The sequence below is a fragment of the Lissotriton helveticus genome, chromosome 5_1, assembly GCF_964261635.1.
Source record: "Lissotriton helveticus chromosome 5_1, aLisHel1.1, whole genome shotgun sequence".
Lineage (NCBI taxonomy): Eukaryota > Metazoa > Chordata > Amphibia > Caudata > Salamandridae > Lissotriton > Lissotriton helveticus.
The window spans coordinates 1,931,920,989-1,931,937,818 of record NC_136065.1 but is presented as its reverse complement, the minus strand read 5'-3'; the positions used below and the strand labels follow the sequence as shown (position 1 = coordinate 1,931,937,818).

At 45.1% G+C, this 16,830-nt stretch overlaps 1 long non-coding RNA gene across 1 annotated transcript in view; it reads right to left on the bottom strand.

The window, feature by feature from the left end:
* Window positions 1-5,033: 5,033 nt before the first annotated feature.
* Window positions 5,034-16,830, bottom strand: part of LOC144753889 (uncharacterized) — a 203,288-nt gene continuing 191,491 nt past the window's right edge. The window contains exon 2 of the long non-coding RNA XR_013594587.1: window positions 5,034-8,241. This is a non-coding gene — a long non-coding RNA (uncharacterized LOC144753889). The remainder of the gene's footprint in view (window positions 8,242-16,830) is intronic.

Genomic DNA, 16,830 nt, shown 5'->3' with positions numbered 1-16,830 from the left:
CATGGAGTCTGTCTCTGGAGAATAGGGAATAGGCTCTGGCACACAGACCAAACACAAGCACATTTTATAGGTTCAGAAATCTAGAAAAGCACGCTTTTTGAATTGTGTCAAGTGGTACCATAGAACATATTAATACAAGTTACATGACAGAAACCATTCAACTTTTCAAAAATTGTGGCACGTAAAACAGGATTACTCTAGGAACAAGCCTAAAATGAATAGTCAAGTAACCCGTTAACCTGTATATATGGGAACATGGTATTACGCTGCTAAACAGTGAACCATTAAAATGAAACCACAAACAGTTGTGGCTGTGAGTGTTTTGCCACATTACGAGAACAACTCTGGCATGGCTTCCTTCGAAGCACAAGATTGTTACAGTAAATGAAGATTCACCGCAAACTGAATCCCATTTTGACTATTTTGTGATCAGCAAAGCTCTGTTAAGTGAAAAACATGCAAGTAGCAAGCTTTCCATTGCACTTTTAAAAACCACATTTTCTTGAGCTGTAAATACAAAATGAGAAAGGGCTAGCAGATTAATTTGTGTTGCCTTGTCATGCTAACTTAAACACACATTAACAAACCATAGCATTTTAATTAATACATTTGCTCTGACACTTTCATTACCTCTGAAAAAGGATAAATCTTCATTACAAAGCTTCAAGGGAACTCTATCTATTAAGGCCAACATCGGCTTCCACAGACCCATTACATTATCAGATTGACCAATGCCCTCATTTACATTTCTTTCAGGCAGCAGGCACCTTAGCAAGGAGGCTTGTTTCTTGCTTTGCTGTCTGTCCCTCTGTTGGCTTCACAACACAGGAGGCTCCCTCCCTCCTGATTCAGATGAGGCATCTCAGCTGTCAGAATTAACCATCCTGGGCGCATGTCTTTTAACAAAAAATAAGAGAATTGTTTTTATGTTAGTGCTGTAATTATTAAAACTGATCTGACATTCCCCCTCTGGTAATGTTTGAAATAATCACAAAACACACTACAGAACTCTACAATAAACCATTTGTCACTTTTAGTTTTTTCATTTCTTCCAGTGCTTTTAACTCCTTATAAAAGTTTTGGTTTGATGTTTTCAAGCTCAATTTCTTCTCTCTTTTCATCTTACTGGTCACTGTCTTCCTTTTACAAGGACATGTTAACCTTTGCCTCAAGCATATAACTTCAAAACGGTTTAGTACAAGAAATAGACCAATTAAACATAGAAATATTTATCCCTGCTATTATAATTATTCTTCATTAGACCTTCACCCACATCACCAAACCATTCACTAATCTTGGCAATTCCCTTTCCTGTCGTAATGAACCATGAACCAACCACTTCCAAAATATTATCTTCTCGCAGCACATTAGTTATGTTATGACTATAGTCTGCCTATACAACCTGTCTGCCCCCTCCCTGGTCACGGTTGGAGTCCCTCAAGGTTCAACCCTGTCCTGCACCATCTTTAACCTTTACCTGGAACCGCTTGCCGAAGTACTATGCTCCGCGAACACCACTTACCACATGTACATGTACACTGACGACACCCAGATCTACATCAAAACCTCATCCCTCGAGGAGATTCTATCTCTGATGAGGCCTTGAAAATGACTGTCCAATGGCTCGCCTCCAATCAATTCAAACACATACAAAACACAATTTCTCCTAATTTCCCCACCAAAAACTAACTCTGAGATTCAGACATGGATTAAGGCTATTACAGCTCTAAACTGCCCACCGACCATTGTTGACTCGGCCAAATCTTTGGGCATAACCCTTGACTGCAACTTGAACATGCAAGACCACATCAACTAGATGGCCAAAGCAGTCTGATTCCACCTGAGCTACCTCTGCAAACTGAAACCCTTCCTTGAAGCTCCCGACCTAAAAATAGTAGTCCAGGCACTAGTCCTCTCTAGACTGGAATATGGCTGTCCTACCCTCTCGGGGCTACCTAAGATCTCCATGGCACCTTTAAAAGCCTGCCTCAACGCGGCTGCTTACTGGTACGAGGAAATTCAATCACATTTCACCTCATCTGAAATCTCTGAATTGGCTTCCTCTCAAGGCCAGAATTCAACTCAAATTGGCATGCATTACGCACAAGGCACTATACTCAAACTTCCCTGCATATCTTGCACAGAAACCTGTTATCTGGAGGAACCAGAAACTCTAGGTCCGCCAGAGACCTCTTGCTCCAACCTGCGGAAAAAAAAACCCTACAATCGGGCCTTTTCTGGGGCCGCACCAAGAGTATGGAGCTCTCTCCCGCCTGCCATCAGAAGAATCCCCTCACTGACACGATTCAAAAAGGATGCCAAAACCTTCCTTATGGGCAAATTCCTCACTTAATTTTCGCCTCAACCCCCAGACATCTGAGACTATCGCTATGAGTAAATGCATAATGCAAAATGTACTTACGCACCCTCTATCCCTTATGTACGTTTATGGCCATTGGCTGAAATAAAATAAAAGTAAAAGGGTGCTGTGCCATCGATCTGGAGTAGATCTATAGTAACACTGATATTAAAAAATAAGAAATAGAGAAGCTCCCACAACCTGTTTATTATCTCTCTGCTAGAAGCAGTTTTTTCGAACTAATATGAAAGTATCTGGAAGAAAGAATTCAACTGGAAACACCTTGTGATTTAGTCAGGTAATTCAGGTTCAGGTTCAGGTTCACTCAAGTATAAGAGAGATTCATCATTTCAGTCCCCTGAATTATTTAGCCATAAAACCTGCAAGGCCATTTAATAGTCTCAAAATAGTTTCTTTCTGGACTTTTGGGCTTCTTTAATTCTGGGGGATTGTTGAGGAATATTATGAATGTAAGATTTAAAATAGACACAGAGAAGAGATTGGTCATAATTTTGGTGATGCTGCATACTGGGACATGGATCAGATACCATTTAGGTTGATGTGGTGCCTATTATTGTGAGTATATCGCCTGGCATAACAATCGTACCCTAAATCCCACTATCCATCTTCTGTGAGCTCTGCCTTCCCAGTAATACCACGCCACTTGAATCCAAGCAGGATTGAAGGGCTCTGCTCAGTTTTGCCAAGCTTTGAAATTGAAAAAGCTGCACTGTGTCGAGTGGTGATACCAGCCACCGCAGGATTTTAGATAACTGGTGCAAACATTGGTTAATAAAGAAAACGGCTGCATCATCTGCACACATTATAATTGCTTAATTTGTGATTGTGTTTAATTTTTAAGCATTGTCTGACATAACATATGAATCTGTGCAGAATCCAAAGGGTTTCATGCAGTTGGCTACACAGTTCCAAGCAGCAGGTGCTCAACGTTTCATGTGCCAGCAATCAAAGCTCGCAGTGATACAAAACATCAGAATGCAAATATTCATTGAGCTCCATGCACCATAACATTTTTTGCAGGATTTGTCTCAACGAGATAAACAGCTCCAGTTTTTCTACTATTTGGATGATACCACGTTCAAACACTAGGGGATGACGGTTTCACTGGGGTGATGGATCTTTCGGGGGCAACAACATGGCACGGTTTTCAGTGGACAGGAGCGTAGGACGGAGCCTAAGCCGGTAGGGTCTCTGACTTCCAGAGAAGTGGGCAGAGGAGGAGATCGAGTCGGGAGAAGTGAAATATAGTAGGGCCCACGAGGTAGAGTAGGACTGAAAAAAATGGAAGAAAGGGTGGAAGGAGGTTCGCTTTTGACATTGAATTGCAGCAGAATGTGGTACTTTATGCCTTTGATTTTTTTAGGTTTTTTTTTCTCCTTTTCCTTCAGAGCTCCATTGGTTAGTCTGTCAATGAAATGAGGTTATGAGTCTTCTTAAAGTAAATGCTTGCAACATGAATGGTTTAAACAATAGGCAGGCTATTAAGATTATTATGCAATGGATAAAAGAGCATCAGATCAACATAGTTCTTTTGCAAGAAACTCATTTCAAGTCTGCGAAGTCTTATTTCGTCCTTACTTGGACTGATCAAACCTTTCTGTCATACACTCAATCCAATGGTGTCTGCATTTTTTTGTTTTAACATTTACAAAAGTAATCCTTCAACCATACTATAAACCAGGCCCTTCATTATGAAACAAAGCCATAGCTTGTATAAATATGAAATTTGCCTCTTTACAATATTGACCAGAAACATGCATTATGAATACAGATAAGGTACAACATCCAATATTAACTTACCTGGTTCAAGGGGTGTATGAGTGCATGCCAGAGCCAATGAAAGTCCTAGAAAACCCCAAAAAGGCTAATCACAAGACCCCACTCTTTTCTTTATAGGCTCTGAGTTGAGAATGCAGTGGGTGGACACAGGGTAGGCTGTAGCTAAGATGATAAGCAGTCATGTGACCTGCTCACAGCAAATTCCAATGCAGCAATAAGATGCTTCTGCGGAGGCAGAACATTAAATATTGGGACTATTGCATTCGAATATATGGGAATATTTTGCATGTTGTTCTTCAAATCTGTTTTTAAACCTTAGGTGGTTTCAGTTCATTTATTTCAGAAACAGTGCTGCCAAATAACGGCTTGATCCTATGCCTTTCAATACTTTCTTGAGGAAGTAAGAGCTCCAAAGTTCTCTAGTAGTAGTCATTTTGGCTTGCAGACCATGAACCATTGGAAAATGTGTTATGAATAGCCCTTCAGAACTCCTCTAAATCTTGTAAAAATGCAGCCAATTTCTTCATTAAATGGTCGAAAAATACCACATACAATTTAACGAAATTGACCTTCTGAATTAGGGCTTTGTCTTGTTTCCTAAGTGTCTTTTTCTGTGAGAGTTTTGTCTGAAACTGTTGTGTTAGAGGTCAGTTTCCTGAAGATTGTAGCCCACAGAACTCATGAAATGGCAATTTGACTTACAATTCATGTAACCTGTTCTCACCAGGGCTGGATTAGCCATTCAGCAAATAAGCAAGTGCTTAGGGCATCAAGGGAGGGGGTCACCACAGTGATAAGCGTGGCCAAAATACCACCTGAGTGACTTACCTCACTCACCTATAGTTACCAAAATAAGTCAGCCGGACAGTGGAGAAGAATAAACAAAGCAAGTTTATTAGGCCACAAACTCCCATATGAGAGGGCCCTATATCGACCTCACCCCTAAGAGTGTGCCGAGAAGGACTGACTCACATCATCATGGTGATACATTATATTACGAGAAGGCAGAGTAAAACACGCCCATAATGGAAAAGTACTGGTCCACCAGGGATGTGGACAATGGTCTCATACAAGAGGCATCTGCACCTGCAATAGCAACACTTGTTATCATCTCCCAAGGACACAGAGCCAGGCCGCTACATCCCCAGCGCATGAGAACGGCCTGATAAGGAGTTTCGCTAGCAGGAGTTTCAGTTACAGTAAACCAAGAAATGCATATATGCTGACACGAGGAATTACTCCTATTCCTACGGGAGGGGGAATGAGCAAGTACAGTTTGCACGCAGAGAGAATAATCCAAAATGGTGGCACACATGCTAAGCTAAGAACACTGCAAACAATATCACACGTATAAGTGAATAACTGCATAATGAGAACATGAACGTAAATGCGTAAGTGTAAGTAATTAGTTAGACACATTCCGCTAACTCATAAGCATAATGTACGAAGGGGGGCGGGGCTTGGGATTGACGCCTATCAGACCCTCCTTTTAGCGGACTGTGGCTAACACGTTTGTTTCCATTTATTAACCAAAAGGAGGGCCTTTACAGCAAAAATCCATGGGCAGGGGAACTTAAACCATAACATCATCATGAATCAGTATTAACCAATTCGCATCAGTAAGCTCAACAGCATCGGAGACAGGGTATTGTTTCAATCGTTTCGTAGACTTCTTCAAATTGCTGGCACACATGGAGCAACAGGGAGGAAGGCAATAAACGCAGAGGCAGCATGACAGTAGAAAACCTACAACACCTATAATGACCATGAATATTTTTCAACCCCAGGAAGAGAAAAGACCCCACAACCATGTCTGTAAGGACCAGGTACCATTATCTTGATGAAGTTCAGCAGCCAACCTATGAAGTTTCTGCACAGCCAAGTTAACAGTCGGGGCGGAGTCAGGAATATATACGCAGCAAGACGTCCCGATGACGCGGCAAGCTCCACCCCTATCTGCCAGGATGACGTCAAGAACCATTCTATTCTGAATCGTAAATAATCTCATAGCCTGCATCTCTAGTGACATGTTAGCTGCAATATCAGCTTCAGTGTTCACTACCTTTTCCATAACCCGTGAAAGGCGTCTAATGGATCTACTATTAAAAATAGGGCCCCAGAATGGCAACAGACCTTTAGAAAAGTCGTTAAACTGCTGCCCAGCGGTGTCTGTCTGATCGACGTCATCAACTTGAAGATCCCTCCTTTTTCGCTGTCCTTGCCCCACGTCAAACCTCCTATGTGTCTTGTGATAATCTGAAGGTGCTACATAAACAGGAGGGAGTAAATACGCCAGGTAGCATGTCCCACCCCAACCCTCAGGCAACCACAGGTACCCGTTATCACCACACACAAAGTAGACATTAGGGGGAGTGACAAGCGAAGGGCTAAGGGTCAACCTAATCGAAGTGGTCACATTACAAACACTATCACCCACCTTTATCGGACCTCTACCCTGTATACAGAAATAAGGTGAGGGTCCCACTACAGCTAGGGGCACTAAAGAATGACCACTACTGTTTGTAGCAGGAGGGCGTCGATATGCTAGAGAAGAGTTTAACTGTAGAAAACTCTCTCGTACCTGATCAGTGTCATTAGGTATCAGAAACTTGTCCAACTTTTTCGAGCAAGTTTCTAAGAATGTTTGGTCAAAACGTCCATCGGTAAATAATCGTCCAAGGGATGAGGGAGGCAAAGGGCGAACCCGCATCGTCAGTGTAGACCTACTGTCAGGGAGTCGTGGGGTGAGGGAGTCCGGCTGCTGAAAAAACTTCACCCTACCTATCAAGGTATACCAGCCAACGCAGCTATTCACAGGGGTCAATTGCAGTGCCAATAACCTGTCCTTCTTATACGCTGCAGAAGGGAGCAACCCACATACCCAGCAATCTGTCACATTGTATACTGCGTGTGCATGATGTAACGTTTTTATGAAGACATTATCACGGTAACCTTTTCTCATACATTGTTCACCATAATCGACAGTAACCATATTATGTTCTGGTAAGGGAGAAGGGGTAGGGACCATTGTGTGGACTGGGTAAGCTTTGTCTAGAAAAAACAGTATTCCAAGCATGATCAGGAAGACAATAATGAGCACTACAATAACCACAATTTTACTTTTTCGTGATAGGGCACGCCATGGTGAATCTGGTTCCGGTCTGCGGGGAGCAGCAAAAGGCTGTTCCTCATCGGGTATTGGACGACCAAAAGGGTACATTTCTGCTAAAGAACGGGGCAAGGGATATCCTAAAAGTTCAAAAACTAAGGACACTACTAAAAAGTTCAGACACTCCAAAACCGGCCAGAGGGGTTCTTCACCCTTCGATGGGCTGTTCTCCCTATGTCCGTTAAAGCCTCATAGGCAGGCTTTCAGCTTCGCAAACCCTATTCCCTCGGCGGAGCCACACAACTGTAGTGACTCAGGAGCACTAAACTTGGGCCCACGTTTGACTCTAATGTTCCATCCAACAATGTCTCAGAAGTGCACCAGGGCTCCTTTCAGCAGTCCATCCCTATTGCTGCATTAACCTATCGACTATAGTCCACTCCTATCCCTATCTCAGCCCTTCTTCCAGTGCTCAATGCATTTGCCTCTCTTTCCTGGGCCGCAAGTTATAGCGAGTGCTCCCTCGCACTTCGTGGTCTGAAAACAGAATTGGTTGGTCGTTCGAACAAGAGGTGGCTTCGGTCACCGGAGCACCGTGACCGATAGAAGCCTTGCTACTCGTACTCAGGGCTGGCTTCCGTGCTTTGTCGTCGTGCTCCTCCCCAATCAACACAGCATCAGTGAAAGGGAGATACTTAGGCAGCAATTCTGTTTCGTGATCTGCAATGCCACCTCTTACCCAAGCATCATAGGGTAAAGGCAGTGGAACCTTTTTCACATGAGAGGCATGCGTCCACGCCTTACGACCGTCCACTCGAAGTGCGGTGCGGGTGGTGAGCAGCACCAACCTCGGCTCAGACCACCTGGGCTCCAAGCAGGACTTCCGCTGGTACTTCTTAACGACGACCCAGTCCCCTGGGTTGATGCCGTGACCGGGCCCCTCAGGCAGCGGCTTCAGTGTGTCTGCTACCTGCTGGTGAACAGAATGGAGATCTTTAGTCAAGGCATACAAGTAGTCTGTCAACATAGGATATTCTATCTCTGAGAAACATTTGGGTCTAGGAACTCCCCACACATTTGCTGGCCTGCCGAATACAACTTCATGGGGAGAAACACCTGTCTTGGAATTTACTGTAACTCGTGTGGAGAGTAGAGCAAGGGGAAGAGCGTCTGGCCACCGCAACCCAGTACTTTCCTGTATCTTGGCCATTTTCAGTTTCAACGTACCATTAAATCTTTCAACTAAACCCGCCGCCTGTGGATGTAAGGCTGCGTGGAATTCTTGAGAGATTTGTAATCCCTTACATATATTTTTCATCAGTTCTGCATTGAAGGATGTACCGTTATCACTCCAGATCACCCTAGGTAACCCGAACCTGCTGAAATATTCCTTGATCAACATTTTAGCTGTCGACATGGCTGTACAGTCTTTTGTTGGAAAGGCCTCCACCCACCTACTGAATGCGCACACCACCACAAGTACATATTTGAGATTGTTCACTCTTTCCATTTCAATGTAATCCATCTGTATTACTTCAAAGGGGTATGATGGGGGTGCAAAGTTACCCACAGGGACAGGTGTTCCCTTCCCAGGATTGTGTGTTAGACAAATCATGCACTGTTGTACCATGCGTGTGGCCACCCTGGAAATGTTCTTATTACTCCATACGGGGTCTAATAATTTACATATTCCTTTAGCACTTATGTGAGCTGGTCCATGGGCCATCGTCACCACTGGAAGGACATATGCATTTGGGAGCAACCATCGTCTTTTGTCAGTCACATCCGTCCAACACTCATCCGAGTCCAGCTGTCCCTTTCCATTCTTCCATTCCCTCAGCTCCTCCTCAGTCACTTTCTCCTGTATGTTTCGCACACTCTGTACAGTATCTGAAAACATATTAATGTCTGGTACAGATCTAGCCGGTCCAGCCACAAACATTCGCGGGAGTCTGTTCCTGGCAGTTTCTTTGGCTGTCTGATCTGCAAACGCGTTTCCCTGTCCCACATCATCAACCACTGCTTTGTGTGCGCTACACTTTATGACTGCCAGCCTTCTGGGAAGCGTTAGAGCCGTCAACAAGCGCAATATCAATGGGCCGTGTTGAATGCGCTGTCCGTGTGATGTTAAAAATCCCCTCTCTGCCCACAGTCTTCCATAGCTATGAGCCACGCCAAAGGCGTATTGGCTGTCAGTATAAACGTTCACATCCAATCCTTCACTCAGTTCACATGCACGCATCAACGCTATTATCTCTGCGGCCTGAGCTGAGTTATACGGGACTCTAGAAGTCTCCACCACTGTGTGTAATGTTGTCACTGCATATGCTGCTGTTGTGGTGCCGTCCGCTAATTTAAAACAGGACCCATCAACATACAACTCTCCGTCAGGGTTATGTAGGGGTTTGTCCGTCAAATCTACTCTCCCTTTTGTTTCCTCCTCCGTTCGGAACAGGCAGTCATGTGCGTCACCAGTTTCCTCACCCGAAGGGAGGGGCAACAGTGTTGCTGGATTCAGGGTAGCACATCTTTTTATCGTCACATGTGGGGCAAATAATGTCATCTCATATCCTGTCAGACGAGCGCTAGTTAAATGCTGCGTCTGTGTTCTGTTTAGTAAAATGTCCACTGCATGTGGTACCATTACCGTAAGAGCTGAACCCAGTACGAGCCCTGCCGACTGTCTTATCGAGACTGCAGCAGCCGCTGTAGCCCTTAAACAGCTCGGAAGCGCTCTTGCCACATTGTCGAGCATTGCAGAGAAGTAAGCACACGGTCTCTGTTTCCCTCCAAAATCTTGTGTTAAAACAGACAACGCGCAACCTTCCGCCTCGTGCACATAGAGTACAAAAGGCTTCTGGTAATTGGGTGTTCCCAAAACGGGTGCAGAACATAAAGCAGTCTTCAACAACTCAAACGCTTCTTGGCATGCAGGGGTCCAAGGTAGGGGTTCACACACTTCTTTCGTAGTCAGATACAGCAGGGGTTTCGTTAGTAAAGCATAATTAGGTATCCACTGACGACAGTACGATGTTATTCCCAAGAATGCGCGCACCTCTCGCTGTGTGTTAGGGACTGTCATGTTAGTTATTGCCCTGATGCGCTCTGGTGTCAGCCTTCTCCCGTCCTTCGATAGGAGGTGACCGAGATAAGTAACCTCCTGTCGACAATATTGGAATTTAGGGAGAGACACCTTGTGTCCCTTCTGAGCCAAATGGTATAACAATTTAACTGTCGACTCTCGGCATCCCTCCTCATTGTCGGAGGCGATGAGAATATCGTCCACATATTGCAACAAGACATTGCCCTGTGGGAGCTCCAAATCATCTAACTGTGCCTTTAATGCTTGACTGTAAATACTGGGACTTTCTGTATAACCTTGAGGAATTCTCGTAAATCTAAAACTGCGTCCGGCCAATGAGAATCCGAAGAGGTACCTGCTATCTGGGTGTACGGGTATACTGAAGAACGCATTCTTAAGGTCCAATACTGAAAAATATTTTGCTGACGGAGGTATCATGGTCAAAATGGTAGTAATGTCAGAAACCACTGGGTACTGGGGCTCAACCACCTTATTAACATGGCGTAAATCAATCACAAAACGATAGACATCAGGTGTATTCTCACCCTCGGCACCTGAGGACCTTTTCAGTATCGGAAGTATCGGGCTATTACAAATGTTAGAGTCTGTCTCCTCAACCACCCCTGATCCGATCAAATCCTGTATAATCTGCAACAGAGCCCTCTCTCCATCTCTAGAAATCTTATATTGAGGTATGCGAGGCAGCTTTGCTCCCACCTTAACATTTATGGACACCGTTGCAATGTCCATCTTACCCACATCAGTATCGCTACAGGCCCACAAGCTCGGAGGGACATCCCTGAATTCAACTGGGAGGGGTTCATCCTTTGAAAAACATTGCTGCGCACGCGCGACTGAAGGACCCATTGTAAGGTACACACCATCCGGAGAGCAGTAAATCGTAGCATGCAATCTTTTTAACAGATCCAAACCCAGCAAATTCTCACCACAATTCGAAGTCAAAAGAAAAGGGGAGTCAACAGTAAAGGGGCCAATCGTAAGTGTCAATGGCTTAGAGATGGGGCTAATCACCGGGGTACCAGAAAACCCCACTGAAACATTAGTCTTGCCAGACAGAGCTGCCCCTGGAACCTGAGAACGTGCTACAGAACTTTTCGTAGCACCTGTATCCAATAAAAATTTCTGATGGGATCCCGACAAGTCTGCCGTTACATAAGGCCCACGTTGATCAACATCCACAGAAACAGGTCCCTCACTCTGCCCTACGCTGTCCTAGTTATAGGAAAATCCTGTGAAATCATCCTCGGCGTACGCATCGTTGTAGAACTGTCTATCCCTGCCATCATCGCCCTCCCTCTGAGAATGCCGTCTATCCCTTCCTCCGTCAAAATAATTTCCTCCAGGTCTCCTACCCTCCTCAGACTGCCTATTGTCTCTAGGCGCTTCTCCCCGACCTCGCCCCCTACCAGGTCCAGCCTGGGACCGCAGTAGTGGACAATCCTTCCACCAGTGCCCTTCCTGTTTGCAGTTAGCGCACTGGTTGGGTCCCAAACGCTCTCTTCTCTCTCCCCTCCCGAAACTACTTCCTCGACCACCTGACGCGGGCGGGGCTCCCCGTCCTCTGCCCTTCGCTACTTGCTGCAACAAAACCTTCGTCTTCAAATCTTTCGCCTTCTTTTCCTGCCTGTCTTTATTCTCATTCTCTCTATGTTCATAGTACTGGGCCATGCTTAAGATGCCTGAGGGGGTAGATGTTGTCCATTTACTTTCAGACGCTTGCAGTCGGGCCGATATTTCTGGCAGTAAATTCGTAACAAATCTATTGACAAAGAGACGCAGCCCACCATCTTGAGAGATATCCTGCCCGCTAAAATCCATAAACGTTTCCTCGAAGCGAGTGAAGAAATCTGAAACTGCCTCATCCTTTTTCTGTTTGCAAGCCGTTAACTTATCCCAATCTACCTTTTTTGGAGGAATGAGTGAATGCATATATTTAATTATGCGCCCGGGTAATGCTAGTATCTCAGGTTTCGGTTTTTCGCCTGGCTTACGTTCCTTATCCCAATCTGTAAATTCTGCCCAAGTCCCGCCTAACTCCTCTCTATGTTCCGAACCCTTCACCTGTCTCCACACATCCACGGGAACCAATAATCCGAAAAACAGTTCAATATCTGCTAACGTCATTACTGTTGAGGATGCTGCCTCTGTTAATTCCTTGTAATAAGCCGTTGGGTTTTTTCTAGAGTCGGGTAACTGCGCCTTCAGAGCTAATACCTCGCTCCTTTTCCAGGGCGTATACACCCATTGTTCTTGGAAATGAGCATCTACACGTGGTCTGGTTACTGCCAAGGTGGTCGGGTCTATTATTTCAGATACCTCAGGGTGAAATATAGGGTGTACCTCACGCATTGGATGTATCCCCGGGAAGTGAGTCTCACCTGTTACCGTTAGCTCATTCCTGTATTCCAACAAATACCTCAGACTACGGAGCACTTCCCCCGCACCAGTATTAGCCCTGTAAGCATGAGCCTTAATATCGCGAAGAATCGCCGGCGCCTCACCGCCATATCCCTGCTCCCATAACGCTATTAGGGTCGTTGACATGTGCCACAAAGCGTGCTGCTGCATTAAAGGCTCATAATCCTTCATAGTAGACCAAATATCCTCTAATGAATAAATGTTATTCCTGGCCCATTGACAAGCTTGATTAGCTACCATTGTTTTCTCGTCTAGGGGTACAGTACCGCGTGTTAGTAACTTTCGTACCTGATGGAGTAGACCTCCCTCCGCTCCTCTAGCAGGTGTTCGCAACGCGCTCTGAGGGGTGGCGCTGGCAGAAACAGTGGGGATAGCAGGGCCAGTAGAGAGCACCGGGGATAGCGCAGCAGACGCAGGGCTCGCCGCCGAGAAAGGGAGCAAGGGTGCCGTGGTAGAAGGGGAAGTAGGTCCCCCTGCAGAGGAAGCAGGTGTACCGGACAAGGGAGGGGCACCGACTTGGGGAACTGAAACCACCGCCTGTGGGGCGGAATCCCCGAGCACGGGGTACAGTGACTGTGGAGCATATGGGGGAGGAGGTCGAGCGCTCAAAATATCTTCCATCTCGTCTACGTCCTCTTCCTTTACCACATAGCACTTATTTTCCAACAACCGAAAACGCCTATCTGCGCGCTCAATCCGCAGTTCATTCTCTTTCTTAGTGTGTTCTCTCGCCTTTTGCGCCATAGTCTGAGCCGATCTTTTCTGAGCAACCTTCTCTTCCCTTATCTGCCGTTCCCGTACCTCCTTCTGCCACATTCGCAAAGAATCAAACATACTCTGGCGGCTGCGCCTAGCAAATAATTTGTCTTGTAAATAGTCTAATTTTTCTGCATCGAAAGAACCCAGTAGGGGCCACTGCAAATCCACATTATCCATTGTATACTTATGCCATAAAGAGGAAAACAAAATAGGAGGCAAGCCGTGTTTGACGTACATGTCGAAATTTGGAGAACCTTCCTGAGGGGCAGGTTGGCTCTTAGCCAATCTCACATCTGAGACCTCATCGCAACACCCGAAACACCGCAATTTACTAAAGCACGGCATTTTGTAATCCTACAACACACAACAACACAGGGAAAAATTCACAATATCATATGCATATATTAATCAAACAGAATCCGTACTAAAACACGTGTTACAAAAATGAGACAAGGCCCGTCGACCAAGTCCTGGGAAACCTGGACACTACCGCAGACTGAACAGCCTACACTCGCTGTTCCGAGACTGGGAAACCAATCCGTTTCCCGGGCAGCACTACAAATCGGCAGGTGCCACACCACGCGGGACCCAGCACTCTCCCGTAAATCACCACATTAGGTGTTCGGGTGAGCCCAAAATCCTCGCGCAGCAAGCCGCTCACCAACCCGCAGTACTATCCAGTCGGATTTTTCACAAACCCTCGTTCCCCAATCTCCATCAAGTCTGTCAGAGCGCTATCCACGCCCTGAGTTTCCCGGAGCACACTAGCCCCAGAAGCACACCGGCTCCTCCAATCACCAGAGACACACCGGTCTCACGGAGCACTCCGGCACCTCAATCACCAGTCGGACCACTTACCTTCCGTGCGCGGTCCCGACCTCTACCGTTCTCCACTTCCGGCTGGCTGGACCAACACGGTCAGCTCCAAGGTTCCGCCTTCCGGACTCCGGCGTAGGATCACGGACCGAGACCTCCTCCAATCAGCAGGGTGGGGCAGCGCTGTGAGAACCAAGCTCGGCATCAAAGTGGGTACCCGGACCCACCGTGCCGACCAGGGGGTCTCCGGTCTTCTGCTACCCACTTACGGGTGAGAAAGATCCTAATCGCGGAGTCCCTGTTCGGGCGCCATCTGATAAGCGTGGCCAAAATACCACCTGAGTGACTTACCTCACTCACCTATAGTTACCAAAATAAGTCAGCCGGACAGTGGAGAAGAATAAACAAAGCAAGTTTATTAGGCCACAAACTCCCATATGAGAGGGCCCTATATCGACCTCACCCCTAAGAGTGTGCCGAGAAGGACTGACTCACATCATCATGGTGATACATTATATTACGAGAAGGCAGAGTAAAACACGCCCATAATGGAAAAGTACTGGTCCACCAGGGATGTGGACAATGGTCTCATACAAGAGGCATCTGCACCTGCAATAGCAACACTTGTTATCATCTCCCAAGGACACAGAGCCAGGCCGCTACATCCCCAGCGCATGAGAACGGCCTGATAAGGAGTTTCGCTAGCAGGAGTTTCAGTTACAGTAAACCAAGAAATGCATATATGCTGACACGAGGAATTACTCCTATTCCTACGGGAGGGGGAATGAGCAAGTACAGTTTGCACGCAGAGAGAATAATCCAAAATGGTGGCACACATGCTAAGCTAAGAACACTGCAAACAATATCACACGTATAAGTGAATAACTGCATAATGAGAACATGAACGTAAATGCGTAAGTGTAAGTAATTAGTTAGACACATTCCGCTAACTCATAAGCATAATGTACGAAGGGGGGCGGGGCTTGGGATTGACGCCTATCAACAGAAATTTTCAATTGCGAGATTTACCATGAAGCAAAACGGCAGATGGTGCAGCGGAACTTATAAATAAAGTGAAAGTGTACAAAAATAAACATTCTTTTCCATCTTACTGTACGTTTTGTTTCATTAAAAAAAAATATATGTTTTTCGGTTTATTATTGTTCATATTTTGAATATTAGATAAATGTGGGAGCACCACAATCTTTAAAGTGCTTAGGGCCTCTAAAGATCTTAATCCACCCCTGGTTCTCACAAATCAGTAAAGCACTGGGTCTTTTCAATACCCTCAGAGCATTGATGTGCATTATATTTCCTCTCACGGTATATAATATTGCTGTAATCGCTACCTACTGTCATAGAAATCACACATACCGTTTTCAAAGTATGGTTATGGTGCACTGTATCACGCATTGCTCTAGTACGGTTACTTCTGGCTACCTAATTTCCCAATAACACATGCATCCCATGTAAATATAAATATTAGTATGTGTAACTTGCCTTTAAATGGCGCTTCATACTGCAGTTTTTGGTGTCTCTAAGAGCTGTCAACAGCACAATCTTAATTTACTTAATTACCGACCTCAAATGAGTGAAAGCTTGAATTGACCTCGGCGTGACCGATGACCTGCAGGTTACAACATAGTTAGTGATGAGCATTTAACTCACTGAGCCATTGTGCCAGCTAAGTTCACCGTGGCAAATGTTTTCATAGTATGTATTGTGCTTGTTGATATCCATTTCACCATCTATTGTTTTACGTGATTATCTCTAAAATGGAGACCTTACATTATTGTTTTCTTATGTATTTTCTTTGCTCAATACAAAATTATGGGTAGAATTTCCCCAGCACCAGTGAAAAAAGTGGAAAACATTTGTGTGGTAAGTATCGAGTGTTTCACGTGCACTGTTTTCAGATGTGTAGAAGGAGAGTTTCTGCTGCAGAGAAAAAGCCTCAGGAGGCAGAAAAAAAATATTGGGCATATTTCATTGGAATATATTGAAATATTTTACATGTTGTTCTTCAGATCAGTTTGTAAACCTTAGGGGGTTTCAGTTAATTTGTTTCAGAAATTGTGCTGTAAAATGAACTATTTGATACTTTGGTTCTCAGTGCTTTCATGAAGAAGGAAGAGCTCCAAACTTCTCTGGCAGTGGTGTGTACGGCTTCCAGACCATGAACTATTAGAAATGTTTTATGAGTAGCCCTTCAGTACTCCCCTAAATCCTATAAAATGTAGCCATTTTTTTCCTTAGATAGTCGCAAAATGCACCATAATATTTGACGCTTTCGCTACCTTATAATCTGGCACTTCTCACCACTAAACTTGTTTTAGACTCATAAAATCTGGCATTTCACACTGCAACAAAATCTGACAATTGTGAACTATCATACAGTTCGAAACTGCTCACTTCAATGAAGTCTGGCACCTCTCCTCTATCGTACATTCTAGAACTTCTCACTGT